Genomic DNA, 16,809 nt, shown 5'->3' with positions numbered 1-16,809 from the left:
AATCTCGTCGGGCGGGGAAGCCCGGGTGGGAGGTGACGACGGGAGATCCTCGTCGTAAACCTCGTCGTCTGTACCCGTCGCGGCCGTGTCAGTCCCCGTATCATCCCCACGTGTCGTGGACGGGGAGGAGGGCTGAACAGGGCGCGATGGCTGAAAAGGAGGTGGAGGATGAATCCTTCTTCTCTTAGGGGGAGGGCTCCCAGAAGGGCCTGGCTCCGGGTCCCCCGTCGGGAGCGGTTCCTCCGTTGGTGGTAACGGCAGTCTCGTCCTTATCTCCGAGCATAAGGACTGTATAGCCAACAAAATGGCCGCCGAGTTGTCTTGCGGCACTGGTTGAGGGAGATCCGACAGGCGATCAGGAGCCCCGTCGGCATCCTCGACGCCCTCGTCGTCTTCCACGTCGGGGTCCCTCCCGACAGGATGGCCTTCTTCCACGCCAGAGCCATGGCCTAAGACTTCGACCAGCTCCTCCTCAGAGGTTGAGGCCGAGTCAACGACAACCTCCTGCCCCCCCTTTTTCTTCTCAGTCGGAGGTTTCACGGGGGTCCTGTCGATGGGCATAAAAGAGGACTCCCACCGCGGTGGCAGGGAGATTCTGGGCCCCGGGGTCGCCACCACTGGTGTAGCCTCCACAGGCTGAGCCAGGGCCGCCGCGACTGTCTCGATAGAGGCCTTGGCCGGATGGATCAAGGCTTTCACCACCTTAGGTGCGCTCACCGCCTTCTCCTTGGGGGGAGGGTCACCACCCCACTCCCCCTTCGATGGGGCCTTAGGGCACGACTGGGGTCTCTCCAGGAGTTTCGCTGGGTGCTCGGCCTTCCTCTTACCCAAGCCAGAACGTTGGCTCGTGGTTGATGGCGCCGGGGAGGATGCGCCCTGCCTGGCGCCCGTAGAGCCCGACCGTTCGGCGCTCCCGGTGCCAGCGGACTCACGGTGCTTGGCCTTCTGTTGGACCCCCGTCGCCGGGGCGCCCTCAAAGGTCTTAGAAGACCGCTCGGACTACTTCTTCTTCTCGCCTGACGGGCTCTTTCCTTCCAGCCAGTTGGCGAGACGTTGATGGCGGTCCTTCATGGTCCGCTACGACATATTGCCGCAAAACGCACAGTCCTTCTCCACGTGCGTCTTGTCCTCATGTAGGCAGTAAAGGCAAAGGGAGTGTTCGTCCTCCTTAAAGACATTCTGAAGCTGGCATCCAGGGCAGACCCTGAACAGCTTTCCGGGTGTGGAGCTTCCCTTCTCCTGTGCCATGTCCGAGATGGGCCTGAGAAACTTCTGGAGTCCTCCAAAAGCGTGGCTCGACGAAATCTTCACCCTGGAGGGGCGTAGATGAATCCGACACGGGTCCCCTTTGATCGGATGAAGAAAGGGTGGAGCTTGAGGCTCTTTTGACCTAAAAAAGAGAAATTATTCTGAGAAAAAACGTGAAAAATAGCACTAACGCTCGAGAGCAATAGCACGAGGATCCCAACACTTGAACGTGCGGTAAAAATCTGGAGATGGCTGCCAGAGGCGGGGCTTAGGTAGAGGGCAGTCATTGGCTGTGGTCAGTATGACGCAGAGATCAGTGATTGGTTACTACTACGAAAGACAGATCAGAAACGAAACCGATACTGATTTTTTCTTTACCGAGGATTCCCAGCCTGACGACGGGGAATATTCATGAGCATGTGAAATCATGCCAGACCCCATGCTGGAGAATCTTACATCCAACCTCGCCCCGAGATCCTTCCACGCCAAACCCGGAGAGGACCGAGGACTCCGCCTCCCTCCCCAAAGCCCAAACGCACGTCATGGTCGTCAACCCAGCGGAGCAACAGAAAGAGATGAACGAGGACGCTTCCACGGTCCCAGGTTCTGTCAGCAATTTGGCCTGGACGCAAGTGCCCTTACCTAAATTAAGGCCCACCACCTTTGTCTCGAACTAAGGAACCTTGAAGGCGGTGGCGACGGGCCATACCCATGTTTCATACCCACTCCAAGGATACTTTCCAACCTTTGTTCCTTGGAAACCCACAGTACACAATACGTGATGGGACAGTTGGCCCTGTTGGCCGAGGGTACGCCCGTACTTACAATGTCGGTCTACCCTCCAGTTAAAGTTGCGGCCCCCCGTTGGGGTTCCGCGTTAAACCTCAAGTGCAGGATGATATCAAGGGATCCCCCAAAAGACATGGCAGCTGAATCACCGCCCCACGACCTCCCCCTAACCCAAGGAAAGGAGAGTGAGGCTTCAGCGGACCTCCAGACGCTTCGGGTCCTCTCCCTGAATGTTAATGGCCTGAACTCCCCTAACAAGCGAAAGGCAATTCTACTGAAACTCCGGGACGAAGACGCAGCGATAGCCATGCTCCAAGAGACTCACTTGCTGCCGGTAGATGTGACCCGGCTTCGCTCACGGTTATTCCCGCTCCAATTCTTTGCCTCTGGCACAATCAAAAAAGGAGGTACGGCGATCCTCTTCAGGAAAGACTTGAACCCACAGATTCTGGAAACGAAAATCTGCCCAGAAGGCCGATTTACAGCGGTCAAATGCCTCCTAATGGGAGATCTATATACTCTTGTCTCGGTGTACGCCCCTAACACTGGACAATCACACTTCTATGACTCCTTGGGCACATCTCTCGCTAGCTTTGTGGAGGGCCAAACAATAGTCGGTGGGGACTTCAATGGGGTTCCCGACCCCACCAAAGACCGGTCACACCCCCCCGACTCCAAGCGACTTCACCCAAGCACTTAGCCTCCTCCGACTCTTCAGGACCCTGGAGATAATAGACTCATGGCGGGTGTTCCACCCTGACGAAAAAGACTTCTCTTTTTACTCATTCGTCCATCGCACCTTTTCAAGGATCTACCTGCTCCTGATCTCTCCGCAAACTTTCCCTTCAGTCAAAGAAGTCTCCATCGGCACAAGAGCGATATCCGACCACGCCCCAGTGCTCTTGGAACTCCGGGTTCAGAATCCCAACCTCAATAACCCACGTAAATGGACGTTGTACGACCCGATCCTTAACGACATGGCTACCAGTGACAAGATCGCAACAGGAATAAGAAATTTCTTTAACGAAAATCCAGCCTCGGACACCTCGGTAGCGAACAACTGGAACGCCATGAAGGCAGTAATCAGGGGCTCCCTAATTGCCCAAGGTGCGGCCTACCACCGAGACAGGCGTCAGACCCGGATGGCTCTAGAGAACGAACTAAGAGAGGCCGAGGCACTCCACAAGGAGAAAGGCTGGTACCCCAAAACGCAACGGATCATTCGTACAGCAAGGAAAAACTGGAAGCCCACTATGCGGAACAAACCGCCCAACTAATGGTGAAAGCCGAACAGTCCTACTATGCGAAGGGTAACAAGGCGAACAAGTTCCTGGTGGCCAAGCGGAGACGCGTCAACACGATCACTGGTCTGCGTGATCCCAACGGGGTCACACTATACTCAGAGCCCGAAAAGCAACGACTCGCAATAGATTATTTGACCCAAATCATGAAGGCAACCCCACGAAACTTATCACAACAGAGGGAATATCTGCAGCAGGCAGCAGTGCCCCACCTCTCCGACTCAGCGAGAGACGGACTGGAGGAGCTCATTACAGGGGAGGAAGTTGAGGAAGCCATCAAATCACTTAAAACACGGGCCCCTGGCCCAGACGGCTTTTCAACCAGGTTTTACAAACTATTCAGAGCACAACTGACCCCCCACCTGGTTACCCTATTCAACTCCTTCAGGGAAACGGGAGCAGTGACCCCATCGATGCAGGAATCAACCACCATCCTCCTGCCCAAACCTGGAAAAGATCCAAGAAGCTTAACGTCCTACAGACCGATTGCACTTTTAAACATCGATGCAAACATACACTCAAAAATTCTAGCAACCCGCTTAAATCGCATCTTGCTGAAGATCATTCACCCCGACCAGGCAGGTTTCATCCTACCCCGGACCGCAGGTGACAACATCCGGAGAACCCTGAACCTGGTGGACCTTGCTTTCCGGAACTCCCAAAAACTAGTCTAAGTGGCTCTCGACGCAGCTAAGGCATTTGATAGGGTGGATTGGACATTCATGAGACACACCCTAGGGGCCTTCGGCTTCGGGTCAACTTTCCAAACAATGGTTCTAGCCAACTATAATAGCCCTAAAACTAGCCTGAGAATCAACGGACACAGCTCGGCTCCGATCCCCCTATCATGCGGAACCCGGCAAGGCTGTCCACTGTCACCCTTGCTTTTCGCACTCACCATGGAGCCCTTTGCACAAAAGATCAGGCGAAACGACCAAATCAAGGGCATACAAAGTGGCCCCACGCATCACAAAATCGCCCTATACGCGGACGACAATTCTGTTCACGATCTCGGAGGCCCACTCATCTCTAAAACACGCGATACGAGAAATCGCCAGCTACGGCGAGGTCTCAGGCCTCACCATAAACTTCGATAAATCATCCGCCCTGGGCATCGGCCTCACCCCAGCAGAACGGGAACCACTGACCAAAATGTGCCCGATAACATGGGAAAAAAGAGCCATCCCCTACCTAGGGGTCCACATCCCGGCTGACCCAAGAGACACATACAAAGCCAATTTCCCCCTGACTCTTTAAAGAACTGGAAGGCGGCTTGAAACGCTGGGAGACCCAAGAAATCTCACTGCTCGGGCGCATCACTGCATGCAAGATGAACCTCCTTCCGTGGTTCCTATACGCCTGTGCCTCCCTACCAGTAGCGATCCCCACACCAACTCTTCGAGGGATCCAGAGAAAAATGCTGAACTTTATCTGGAAAGGTAAGAAAGCGAGAATCCCTCTCAGAACTATGCTGGGGAGTTCCAAACTGGGAGGATTGGGGGTCCCAGACTTGCAGGCCTACAGAGTGGCAGCTCAATTGGCACAGGTCCAGGCATGGCAAAATACGACAAACCGCCCTAGATGGGTAGAGTTGGAACAATCACAAGTGCCCCTACCCTTACGATGTCTACCACACAACCCGCCCCGCCTCAGGTCTCAATGGGGAGATCTCCTGCTATCAACCAAACACACCCTTAGCTCCTGGGACTGGGCACTAAAACGGAAGGGAGTGCCAAGAGGACTGAGCCCACGCTCCCCGGTCTTCCATAATCCAACTTTCGCACCGGGAACGAATCCTCACAATTTTCGTAGCTGGATTAAGGGCGGGCTGGAGACCATAGACCAGCTGTATACGGGGGGGAGACCTCTCACATTCGCCCAATGCAAGGAGAAATTCCAACTCCAGGAAAGGGACAGATTCACCTACATTCAATTGCGCCACTGGTGCTCACACCCCCAAACTCTGCAAGCAGCGACACGCCCTCCTACTGCCCTAGAACTCACTCTGGGAGACCTTCCAACCCGCGGCAGAGTATCCACCCTATACAGGCACTTCCTAAGTGACTTCCTGACCACAAAGACCCGCTGCATGGCCCAATGGGAGGCGGACCTGGGTCATCCGATAGAGGATCAAACCTGGGTGGACATATGGACCAGAACACACACCTCATCCACCTGCATTACCAATAGGGAATGTGCGTACAAGATCACGCTGCGGTGGTACTACCCGCCCCTCCGACTACACCATATGAACCCCCAGGTGGATCATTCTTGTTGGAGAGGATGCGGCCACCCAGGCTGCTCCTTCCACATGTGGTGGGCTTGCCCAAAGGTTCAACAATTCGGGAAATCATGCCTGGGGTCCATCACAAAAATTACCGGAACAACGATTCCCCTGGAACCAGATCCAGTTTTGCTGGGAGCTCCAATCCCCGGGATCTACCCGCGCTCCGGGACCAGATCGAAACTACTAACCCACTGCCTACTAGCAGGGAAAACTGTGGTGGCCCGAGCTTGGAAAACCCCGGAAGGCCCTCACATAGCCCAATGGTGGACCAAACTTTGGGACATTCTGGTAGCGGAGAAGGTGATGGCAGCACAAGCGGGAACTCTCCATCGTTTCCAGAATATCAGGGCCCAAGTGCTGGAATTCGACCAGCGCTTCCCCGCCCTGACCTATAAACCTATCAGGGCCCGCTGGATCCTGAAAAATCAAGAGATCCCTGAGGAAGATACATAGACGCTGAGGCGCAAACTGGACAGCCCAGGAGGGAAGAAGCCGCCTACAACGCCTAAGAGACAGAAGGACCAAAGGGAGGAGGGAGGGAGAAAACTCAGGGGGGATAAAGGACTGGGGATCAACATGCCTAAATAATCACTGCTTATAATGTTTTTAATTGTCATCCTGCCTTGATTTAAAATAAACAAAGTTAAAAAAAAAGGGGGGTAGGCAGAGAGGGAGCGATATGGAATACGTCGGGCCATCCCATCGAAAGAACGTTACCAAGTAAGAGAGTAACTTGTTCTTCGAGGGGATGGGGTCCTGAGACGTATTCCATATCTATGACAGACTCCCAGAGCAGTATCAAAGTAAGGAGGTGGGAAAATAATTTAGAATACACAAATTTAAAATGTCCAATCAAATCGCAGAGTAAAGGACTGGCTGCTTCACAGATGTTACGAATAGGAACACCCCTCTGCAGAGCAGTAGAGGCAGCCATACCTCTAGTCGAATGGGCCTGTAAGCCTACCGGAGGGTCCTTACTGGCCAGGCGGTAACATTCAGAAATTGCCAACATAATCCATCTAGACAAAGTCTGCTTAGTCACAGCTTGTCCCAAACGCCTTCCAGCGTAACCAATAAAGAGCTGATCGTCCACTCTGACCCGGGACATGAGTGAAATGTAGAAACTTAAAGCTCTCCTAGGATCCAGCCTATGGAGCCTCTCCTCTTCCTACCAGGATGTGGAGGAGGATAAAATGCCGGAAGAATAACCTTCTGGCTTAAATGAAATTCTGACACCACCTTTGGAAGAAAGGAAGGACGAACTCTAAGGACAACCCTGTCCTTATGAAACACAGTGAAGGGTGGCTTAACTGAAAGTGCCTGTAACTCACTCACTCTGCAAGCGGAAGTGACCGCAACTAAAAATACAGTTTTAAGGGACAAGAATGTAAAGGCTCAAATGGAGCCCCCATTAGAAACTTGAGAACAAGTTTCAAATCCCAACCGGGCACCTGGAAAGGTGACGGAGGGAACACATTAGTGAGCCCTTTCAGAAACTGAGAAATTAAAAATATTTTAAAATAAGAATACTCCTCAGACGAGCGCTTAAATGTGGACAGCGCCGCCAGGTAACCTTTAACGGTACCAACTTGCAAGCCCCTGTGGTCTAAACAAAGCAAAAAAGACAGAACGACAGGAATGTCACATGAAAAAGGATCCACATTCTTAACCCTGCACCAGTCGCAAAACCTTCTCCAACGGCAACGGTACAAGGACTTTGTTGCCGGCCGTCTGGCTGTAAACAACACCTCCATCACATCTTCAGGGAGGTCCCAATCCTTATACCTCAACCTTTCAGAAGCCAAGCGTGAAGGTTGAGGGATCTGACCTCTGGATGGAGAACCTGACCCCCCTCCCGTGAGAGCAGATCGTCTCGGTAGGGAAGATGACGTGGAGGGCAGATGGACAAGTCGAGAAGGTCCGGGTACCACGCCCTCCGGGCCCATGCCGGAGCAAGGAGGATCATCCGGGAACTGAACCTCTGTAACCTCCACAACACTTGCGGGATGACGGGGACTGGAGGAAACGCATACAGCAGTGGGAAGGACCACTCCACTACGAACGCGTCTCCTAAGGCTCCTCTTGGAGGAAATTCCCGCAAGCAGAACCTTTGGGACTTCGGTTGACACTGGAGGCGAAGCGATCCACTTGAAGGTCCCCCAAAGGGCGAAGATCTCCAGGAGAATCTCCTGAGCCAACTCCCACTCATGAGAGATCGTGCTCTGCCTACTCAGAGCGTCCGCAGTCTAGTTTTCGTCTCCGGCCAGATGAACTGCCGAGATCGAAATTTCCTGCTGGATGGCCCAGAACCAGAGCTGCATCCCCTCCCTGCACAGAGGAAGTGACCCTGCCGCCCCCCCTTTTTGTTGAGGTAGTGCATGGCCACTGTGTTGTCTGTCAGAATCAGGACATTCTTTCCTCGCACAGTCGGCAGAAAAGCCTTCAGGGCAAGCCTGATGGCCCTCAGCTCCAACAGATTGAAATGGAGTCTGGACTCCAACGGAGACCAACGACCGCTGACTGTCAGCTCGTTGGCATGAGCTCCCCATCCCGTGAGGGACGCGTCCGTCACGATCCTCACCTCCGGCCAGGGTAGCCAAAACGGAGCCCCCTTCATCAGATTGCCATCGACGGCCCACCACAGAAGGTCCTGGGTGACCAAGGGTGGCACCTGAACGGGGTCCGACATCCTACCGGAGGACTGTGACCACTGGAGCTTGAGAGCCCATTGCAAGGATATCATCTGCAACCTGGCCTCTGGCACCAGAAGAATGCAGGAAGCAACCTCAAGAACTCGAACGCTGGGAGACGCTGGGCACGCTGAAACTTGTGCACCATCTGCTGAATGTGGTGAGCCCTCACCTGGGGAGGAAAACACTGCCGCAGGGACGTGTCGAGAACTGCTCCGATGTACTCAAGCCGCTGTGTTGGCGTCAAGTGGGACTGTTGAGGGAGAAGCCCAGCTTGTGAAGGGAGTGGCAGGTGACGGACAGATGATCCAGGACTTGCTCGGGAGAGCGCGCCCTGATCAACCAATCGTCCAGGTAGGGGTAGACGTGAATCCCCCCCTTTCCTGAGATACGCTGCCACCACCATCATGAGCTTGGTGAAAACCCTCGGGCAGCGGTCAATCCGAACGGCAGGACCCGAAAATGAAAGTGCGAGTCACCAACCGCGAACCTCAGGTACTTCTTGTGCTTGGAATGGATCAGCCCATGAAAGTAAGCGTCCTTGAGGTCAAGAGACACCAACCAGTCCTGAAGTTGAAGGGCCTGGAGGACTTGAGAAAGAGTAACCATCTTGAACTTGTCCTTCCTGAGGAGCTTGTTCAAACCGTGCAAGTCCATGATGGGTCTCAATCCCCCGTCTTTCTTCAAAATCAAAAAATAAGGGGAATACCATCCCTTGTTCCTCTCCGCTACAGGCAAAAGTTCCATGGCGCCTTTCTCCAGCAGGGATTAAATTTCCTGCGCAAAGAGCGGATCTGGACTCTTCAAGGAAAAATTCCCTGGTGGATTGTCGTGAGGCCTCTGCCGGAAAGGGAGACAGTAGCCGTGGGCTATGATCTCCAGAACCCACCCATCTGAAGTAATGGCACGCCATTCTACAAAATGCTGCGCCAGCCTTCCCCCAACCGGAGAAGCATGGGCCTCATGACTGAGCTGAAGCGGCTGCAGTAGTGCCCGAGGGCAAAGAGGCAACTGCTCGCGCGGCCTTGGCACCTCGAGTACCTTGTTCCACCTCTGGCACTCCTACGGTTGCCCCTTTGACGTGCAGCTCCTCTCGATTTACTAAAGGACGAGTAATATCGAAAGGAACCTCCCCTCCATTTCTGTCCCCTAGGACGAAAAGGCAGAGGTTCAACCTCTCAAGACTCTCGTCAGCCTTGCTGCCAAAAAGATGTTCACCATCAAAGGGCATGTTGAGGAGCCGGACTTGCACATCAGGCGCAAAACCGACTTCCGCAACCACGCAAACTTGCGTATTAGGGTACTCGCAGCCATGGACCGGCTGACGCAATCAACCATGTCCAGTCCCGACTAAACGGATTCACACATGGCATCCTGCACAATAGCAAGGAAACCATCCCGTTCCTTCCCTTTGGGAATATGATCAGCCGCTAAGGAAATACAGTTCCACAGAGTGTGCGTGAAACGAGACAAGGCACAAATGGAGCTGGCAGCCTGAAGCGCCATACACCCAGAAGAAAATACCTCCTTCGCCCAGCCGTCAAAACATTTGTCGTCCCTATCAGGAGGGATGGTAGGGTAAGACGCCTGCTTTGCTGGGGACATAGCCACCTGCACCACCAAACACTCCGCAGTAGGGTGCGTGGTCAAGTAGCAGGGGTCGCCACTGGCTGGGCGATATTTCTTCGGCAAGGACTTGCTCACTGCCGGGAGACTCTCCGGAGAAGTCCAAGCCGCAGCCACCCTGCTCTGCAAGGCCATATGGAATGGCAGCACCGGGACAGTTGGAGGACCTTGGTCCAGGATATCAGTCAGGTCGTCCTGCTGAAAATCCCCAGGGGGGCAGACCACCCCAGGTAATCCGTGACTCTCGACATGAGGCACCGGTATGAGGATTCGGCATGCGTGCCAGGCTCCGGCCTACCAAACTCCACCTCCGGAGAGGTGTGTAGACCACTGGCGTCATGCAGCGACTGACGCAGGTCCTCAAGTTGACTATGACCAGAAACAATGTTCACAGGAACCACTGCAGGAACCTCACCTTCCTCAGACCCCTCATCCACCTCAGAAATATAATCCAGAGGCTGGAAGGAGGGTACAGAAAAAGGCACAAAGACATGTTTAGCCTTGACAAAGCCACCTCGAAAGGCGTCGATGGAATCGGCGTCGAGCGCGGTGCAGACAGCTTCGACGGTGTCGACACAAGCCTCGAGGGCGGAGCCCCGAGCGTGTCTCTCGACAGCCTGGGCACCGATGGTGTTGACGACTTCCTCGGAGGCAGGGCCTCGAGAGAGTCCGTCGACGACCTTAGCGCCGCCGGCGTCGATGTCTTCCTCGAAGACTTCACAGGTTCTCGCGGTCTCGAGGGTGTCGAGGACCGGGACCTGGAACGGGCATGTCTAGAGCAACCATCCTTGTCCGGCCGGGACCTCGAAGGCGCCAGGTGGTCGCGACGACTGCTCGAGCCCGAAGGCGGACGAGCGGTGTCTCTAGCACGGCCACGACCGGCATCCTCAGAGGGCGTGGACAGACCGGAGCCCTGCGATTGAAAAATCGCCAACATGTCCCTTCGGAAGAAATCCCATTCCTCAGGAGTGGAATGTTTGTTGGGACAAGCAACTCGCCGACGGGCGGAGTCCTCGGAAGAGGATGGGGAAGGCGACCTGTGACAGCGCTTCCTGGAGTGCCTCGAAGAGGCAGAGGAATGGCGGGACCGACTCCCAGACCGAGAATCCCCAGACTCACGACGACGATGCGGAGAGTCGCCCCTCGAATCGTCCGTCGAAAAACCAGTGGAACGTGACTTCCGGGGTTTGGCCACCTTACCGACCGACAGCTTCTTCTTAAGCTCCCGCAAGGCCTTCGATGTGAGCGATTGGCAGTCGACACAGTCGTCCGTATCATGGTCCTTCCCGAGGCACGCGTCGTGCGTATCCGTCAGCGACATCTTGGACCCGCACACCCACACTTCTTAAACCCGAACCGCGGGGTGGAAGAAGCCGAAGACATCATACAAACTCAATGAAGAAACAGGTTTGAAGAACCGAAAAAACAGGATTCAGTAGAATCGAGGCTCGCCGAGATCTCTGAAGCGAACACGTTCGCGGAAAAAAAGGAACTGAGGCTATGGGCGTTGTGCGTCCTACTTATAACATCTGGTGACATCGGCACGACGGAGGCCCTCGAGGACAGCGTATCGACATCATCGACGCAGAAAGATTTTCCGAAGCAGCACAGCTGTGGTGATTACCGTCATAGATATGGAATACGTCGGAGGACCCAATCCCCTTGAAATTAATTTATTCCGCCATGCCCTTTAACTGTGATACAAGCAGTCTTCCAGCTTTTTCTCCCTGTTCATATTAAGAGACAGGTAATATAAATGGAGCATATTCTGCTTTGTGTGTAAAAAAGGAAGATAATTCATGTTTTGCATTTCTTTTTATTGTTGCTTCATACTTTTCACAGCCTTTTCCAATTGACTATGTTGCATCCTAGGTTCTGCCTATTACTTGCTGCTTTCTGGATTCACACTCCTCCTATATATGCTTTGCCTGCTACCCACAAACTACCTCAATGTCTACAGATCCTTCAATTTACCATAGACAGATACTAATGTCTCAACTTGTTCCTTTTGAGGTGGTGTTTTACACAAGTTCAAGTTTAGCTGCTATCTGTTCTGTACTGTTTATTCTAAGTCAGTTTCCAATGAAATTGGACAATAATCGAAGATCCCATCTGGGAATATGACTCAATTTCATAATTTTTCAAATATAGATGAAGTTGTTGAAAAGCAATGTATTCTCGATTGTGTTCCAAAAACAAAAGCAATTAAATATGTAGTCTCTTTCAGTGGGTTTTATTATTCTCCATATATCCAGTAAGCCATGATCTGACATCCACATTCTTAAAATAGCTCTATCTTTTTTTCCATCATTGGCTCTTCAAGAATTTTCTAAAAAGGGATCTTGTGTTGTCTTTCAATCTCCTCCTAAAATAATCAGTGTATTCTTAGCTTCTGCTTGGGCTTTAAGGAGATACGATAACAAGCCTACTAATAATCTGTTGGAGGATACATCAATCCAATTATCAATGCTTGGTATCTATGTACAAGTCAAAGACAATTAATAGCCCTTTCCCATCACTTCACCTTATTGTAACTTTTACCTGTGTATTCTTGCGTAATAGTGTCGGTACACCACATTTATTTTTGCTTCCATCTAGGCCAGAAGTCTGCAACCTTTGGAATGCCAGATGTTTTGGACTACAGCTCCTATAACCCTACATGGCATATTCAATGGTGAGGGATCACATGAATTTTACTCCTGAACATCTGTCGAGTCATAGGTTGCAGATCCCTGATCTAGGCAACTGAGATATTTTACAGCGACTCACTCCCTCCTGATTATATGTCTCCTTCTAAGTAAGGTGGGTTTGCCTAATATACCTGTTTTTTTAGAAGCTTGGTATCATAGTACGGTCTTCAGTTTTTATAAAACAATATAAAGTTATTAGTCATTACCTTTATGTGGATTAATATACCTTCTCACAATCCATGTGGAGTCTTAACTTACTGCCATAACTCTTTTGTAAGCAGCTGTGCGTTTCGAACACGCAATTCCATGTAGAATGTAAACACCAAATGGTAAACCTGTACCACAAAAAACGATGAACTTTATTTAACGGGTGAGATACCGGTTTTCTGTTTTCATCATGACTTCAGACTCCTTTGAAAAAGGTTAAAGAAAATACCCAATTAAAGGAAACATTGGGTTCTACAAATTGTAGCCAACTGTCTCGGTGGCTGCAGTACCCTGGATTATAACATGTGTGAGAAACCTGAAGGTGTCTCCTTCGCCAGTCCCCGGGGATCTGTCATTTGCTATTCGATCCAGTTCCTGGGGGTGGACCAGTGAGGGAGGATCACCTGGATGGGGGGTCCTTGGGGAGTGGGACAACGACGGGGGAGACGCGGTATCCCCCTTCTTTCAACACCTTTTCCCCATCCTACCACATAGGATATTCCAAAACACTGCCCCCCCTTTTTCCGACACAACACTTTCACACAACACGAAAGACAACGGACTAAAACCAGAGCCGTTTACCTGACATGTCCCAATACAAGGGTCAGGCAAAGTCAGACAATTAACCAGAATCACACACACACACCTGACGGCACGGAGAGCACAGGACGAGCAAAGCAGAGCTAACTCAGCACAGCAGTTCAAGAGGAAGAGAAAGATGGCGCATACCGAGAGGGTGACAAGGAGAGAAGCGTACTTGCCCTTTCCGACAAAGGCACGTGAAACCTCAGCAGAAGGAATCGTAAAACCGCAAACAATAGCCAGCGTGTGTTGCAGCAGATGTCAACGGTGAAGGTCACAGAAGTTTCCAGTGTACCCCATGATGGTGAGGACTACCACAAGAGGTGGAACGACCTGAGAGTGCCTGGCGACAGGAGGAGGCACTGTTGAGACACTGGTCCTTACCGCCTGGGAGGAGAAATGTAGTACAGTGCTGGACCTCAGCCAGGAGACAGGAGGTGAGTGACCCCCCCCCCCAACAAATGCATGCACATATGACAACCCAGCATAAGTAGCCCCAGTGGACAGTGACACAAGTTAGCAGACCCCGAAGCTGAGCATGCCAACAGGGCACATCAGCCACCCTCCACAGCAACCATGGGGCATGGCACTAAGGGCACCCCTGAGCGTCACAGCAGCGGGAAGGGCAGGCAAGTGAACCAAACAAATGCCATGCGCACCAGCGCCATGCGCACCAGACGCCTACTGGTGCACACTGTACCAGCGGGATTGAGGTGCGTGAGCGACCATGACACCGTGCAGCAGTAACCCCAGCATGAAGCGGTCTGCGAAGGCCTGACCCATGAGGGCATGGCAGACAAGTCACAGGGAAGTGCATGTCCCACACACAGACAAGTGCCCAACCTGCCAATTTCTGTGCACCACAGTACAGCCCTGCTGGCTGCGCAGCATTTCCCCCTATGCATGACAGTGCAATGGAAGGAGCCACCGCCCCCCACCCCTCCAGGTCAGTGCCACCCGGGGAGGGGATGTGGGGCCATGAAGGTCCACAAGCATGCATGTCAGACATAATTCGGCCCAGCATGGACACCCTGCACTACCCAAACATAGACCAATGACCAACAGGCCATGGGTCTCACACCCATCACCACAAGCAACCCCATAACAGTAGTCCCACATGCATCCTCCCATGGCGAACCATGCCCATTTACCCAAAAGTGTGGTGTCACACTCTGTACCATTGCAATTGTGTCTTGCATGCCTACTAACATGGGGGAACCATACCTGACAACATGTCCTATGTCCCCTACAGGCACTCGTGCATCGCTAGAGGCCTCTGAGGAGGATGCATGCCCATCAGGGAGTGGTGCTTCAAGGCCCTCAAGGTCTGCCACCACCACCCTACAAAGGCGCCACAATCCTCGCTTAGGTGCACAGACAACAGCAGCAGCAGTGCAGGACAAGCTGCACCCAAACCTGAAACTGTATGCACGGACACAGAGCCAACACCTGCTGCCAGTGCCACTGAGGAGCAACAGGGGGACACCAGCCCGGAGTCAACACCTGTCGAAAGGCCTACACTCCCCAGGAAGTCCTCCACGCTGCCAGCGCATAGCGATACTAGAGCCGGATGTGGACACCTGCATACAGCCCTGGCTCAATGCAGAGACCCCCACCCAGACCGTGTATTCCGTCATGCAGCGTGCTGCTGCAAAGGCTGGATGACATGGATTGCAGACAGCCGGAGATGGAGGCGATTGGGCACACTGACTCCACACACCTGCAGGCCATCAGGGAGAGTATCCAGTGGGCCACCCGCAGGGTTGTGCAGCAAATGGTGAGGAACAGGGCCAGGATGAGTGCCAACACATCCACCCTGACACTACATGCACAACGTGTCAGAGAAATGACGAAGTGTGTCTCTGCCCTAGAAGAAGCCAATGAGTTGCAAAGGCAGCAGTACCTAGTGACAGGCTCCCTCCCATCCACCTCCACCACACCCACGGAGGGGTCACAGCAGGGCACACCGCAACGACAGTCCCAGCGCCTTCTTCGCACAAAGGCACTAGCAGGGGGGGGGCCAGACTGTGAATTACTCTGGGACACTGGGCGCCATGAGTGGGCATGCTGGGGAGTTGGTGGTGGGAAGGAGGAGTGTGTGCTGGGGAGTCAGTGGTTGGAGGGGGCTGGTGGAGCACTTAATTCCAGAAAAAAAACATACAGATTCATCAGTGCAAGGACATTCCTAATTGTGTCCTTGTCGTGTTTATTGATTGAGGTGGTGTCGCATAGTGGTGCATGGCTTGTGCAAAATAAATGTTCCCTGGCATGCCATTCTCCCAACCTTCACATCTCTGGCAACGCGTGCATTTGCCTCTGCCATAGGCACTGCTTCCTCATACTCTGGGGGTGGCATGTCCAAGTCAGGGGGTAGCGAAACATTTCTCCTCAGGCAGATATTGTGCAACATAGCACACACAAGCATAATTTTCCCAACTTTCTCTGGAGCGTATGTAAGAGCTCATCCGGTACGGTCGAAGCAGCGGAAACGTGCCTTCAGGAGGCTAAAGGTACGCTCGACACTTGGTGTTCGTCGCCGTCACAAATAGATCGATCTGGGGATTGCCCCATCGTCGAAACAGTAGTTCCACCTGATCCTGCTGAAGTTACCACTCGTAGCAAGAGCGCAGCTCCCTGCTGAGTGAGTCGGCGGCAGTGTTCTTCACTCCTGCCAGATGAAAGGGTACCAGGAACATCCTCTGGGCGATAGCCTAGTGCCACACAGATCCTGTGCTTCCTTGGAGAGAGCTGGGGATCTGGTGCCCCCCAGCTTCCGAATGTAGAACATCGTGGTGGTGTTGTCGGGGGAAGACCCGCACCACCTTGCCCTTGAGGGACGGAAGGAATGACTTGAGGGCCCAGAACACGGCCCGGAGCTCCAGGACATTGATGTACAACGACTTCTCCTGCGGGAGCCAAAGGCCTCTTGCGTGGAGATTTCCGGTATGTGGGCCCCATCCCTCCAGGGAGGCGTCCGTTGTCACCGTCTCCTGATGCTCTGGGATTTGAAAGTCCGTGCCTGCCGCGAGATGCGCATCGACGCCCCACCACCGAATCACTCGCCGGAATGTCTCGTTGAGGTTGATCTCGTCTTCGAAGCTTCCCGACACTTCCAACGAGCGTCGAGGAACTCCTGCAGCGGCCACATCCGCAGCCTGCACAGCCCAACGAGGTAGATGCATGACGACATCATGCCGAGCAGGGACTTGATGGACCTCACCCTGGCAACTCCCATGGTCAACAGCCGTTGTACCTTGCCCAGGATGGCTGTCATCCTGTCCCCCGTCGGTGATGCCAGGCGCGTCACCATGTTGAGCCTGGCTCCCAGGAACCGAGCGTCCTGCGATGGCACCAAGCAGGACTTTGCATAGTTTATCGAGAACCCCACT

At 53.2% G+C, this 16,809-nt stretch overlaps 1 protein-coding gene across 4 annotated transcripts in view; it reads right to left on the bottom strand.

Annotated features, from left to right (window-relative positions):
- The window catches only part of TDRD10 (tudor domain containing 10), a 1,872,714-nt gene that overhangs the window by 631,896 nt on the left and 1,224,009 nt on the right, over window positions 1-16,809 (bottom strand). The gene's annotated exons all lie outside the window — the stretch shown is intronic.

The sequence above is a fragment of the Ambystoma mexicanum genome, chromosome 1p (genome assembly GCF_040938575.1).
Source record: "Ambystoma mexicanum isolate Mex_15411 chromosome 1p, UKY_AmexF1_1, whole genome shotgun sequence".
NCBI classification, from domain to species: Eukaryota; Metazoa; Chordata; class Amphibia; order Caudata; family Ambystomatidae; genus Ambystoma; species Ambystoma mexicanum.
This window is presented reverse-complemented; position numbering and strand designations above follow the sequence as displayed.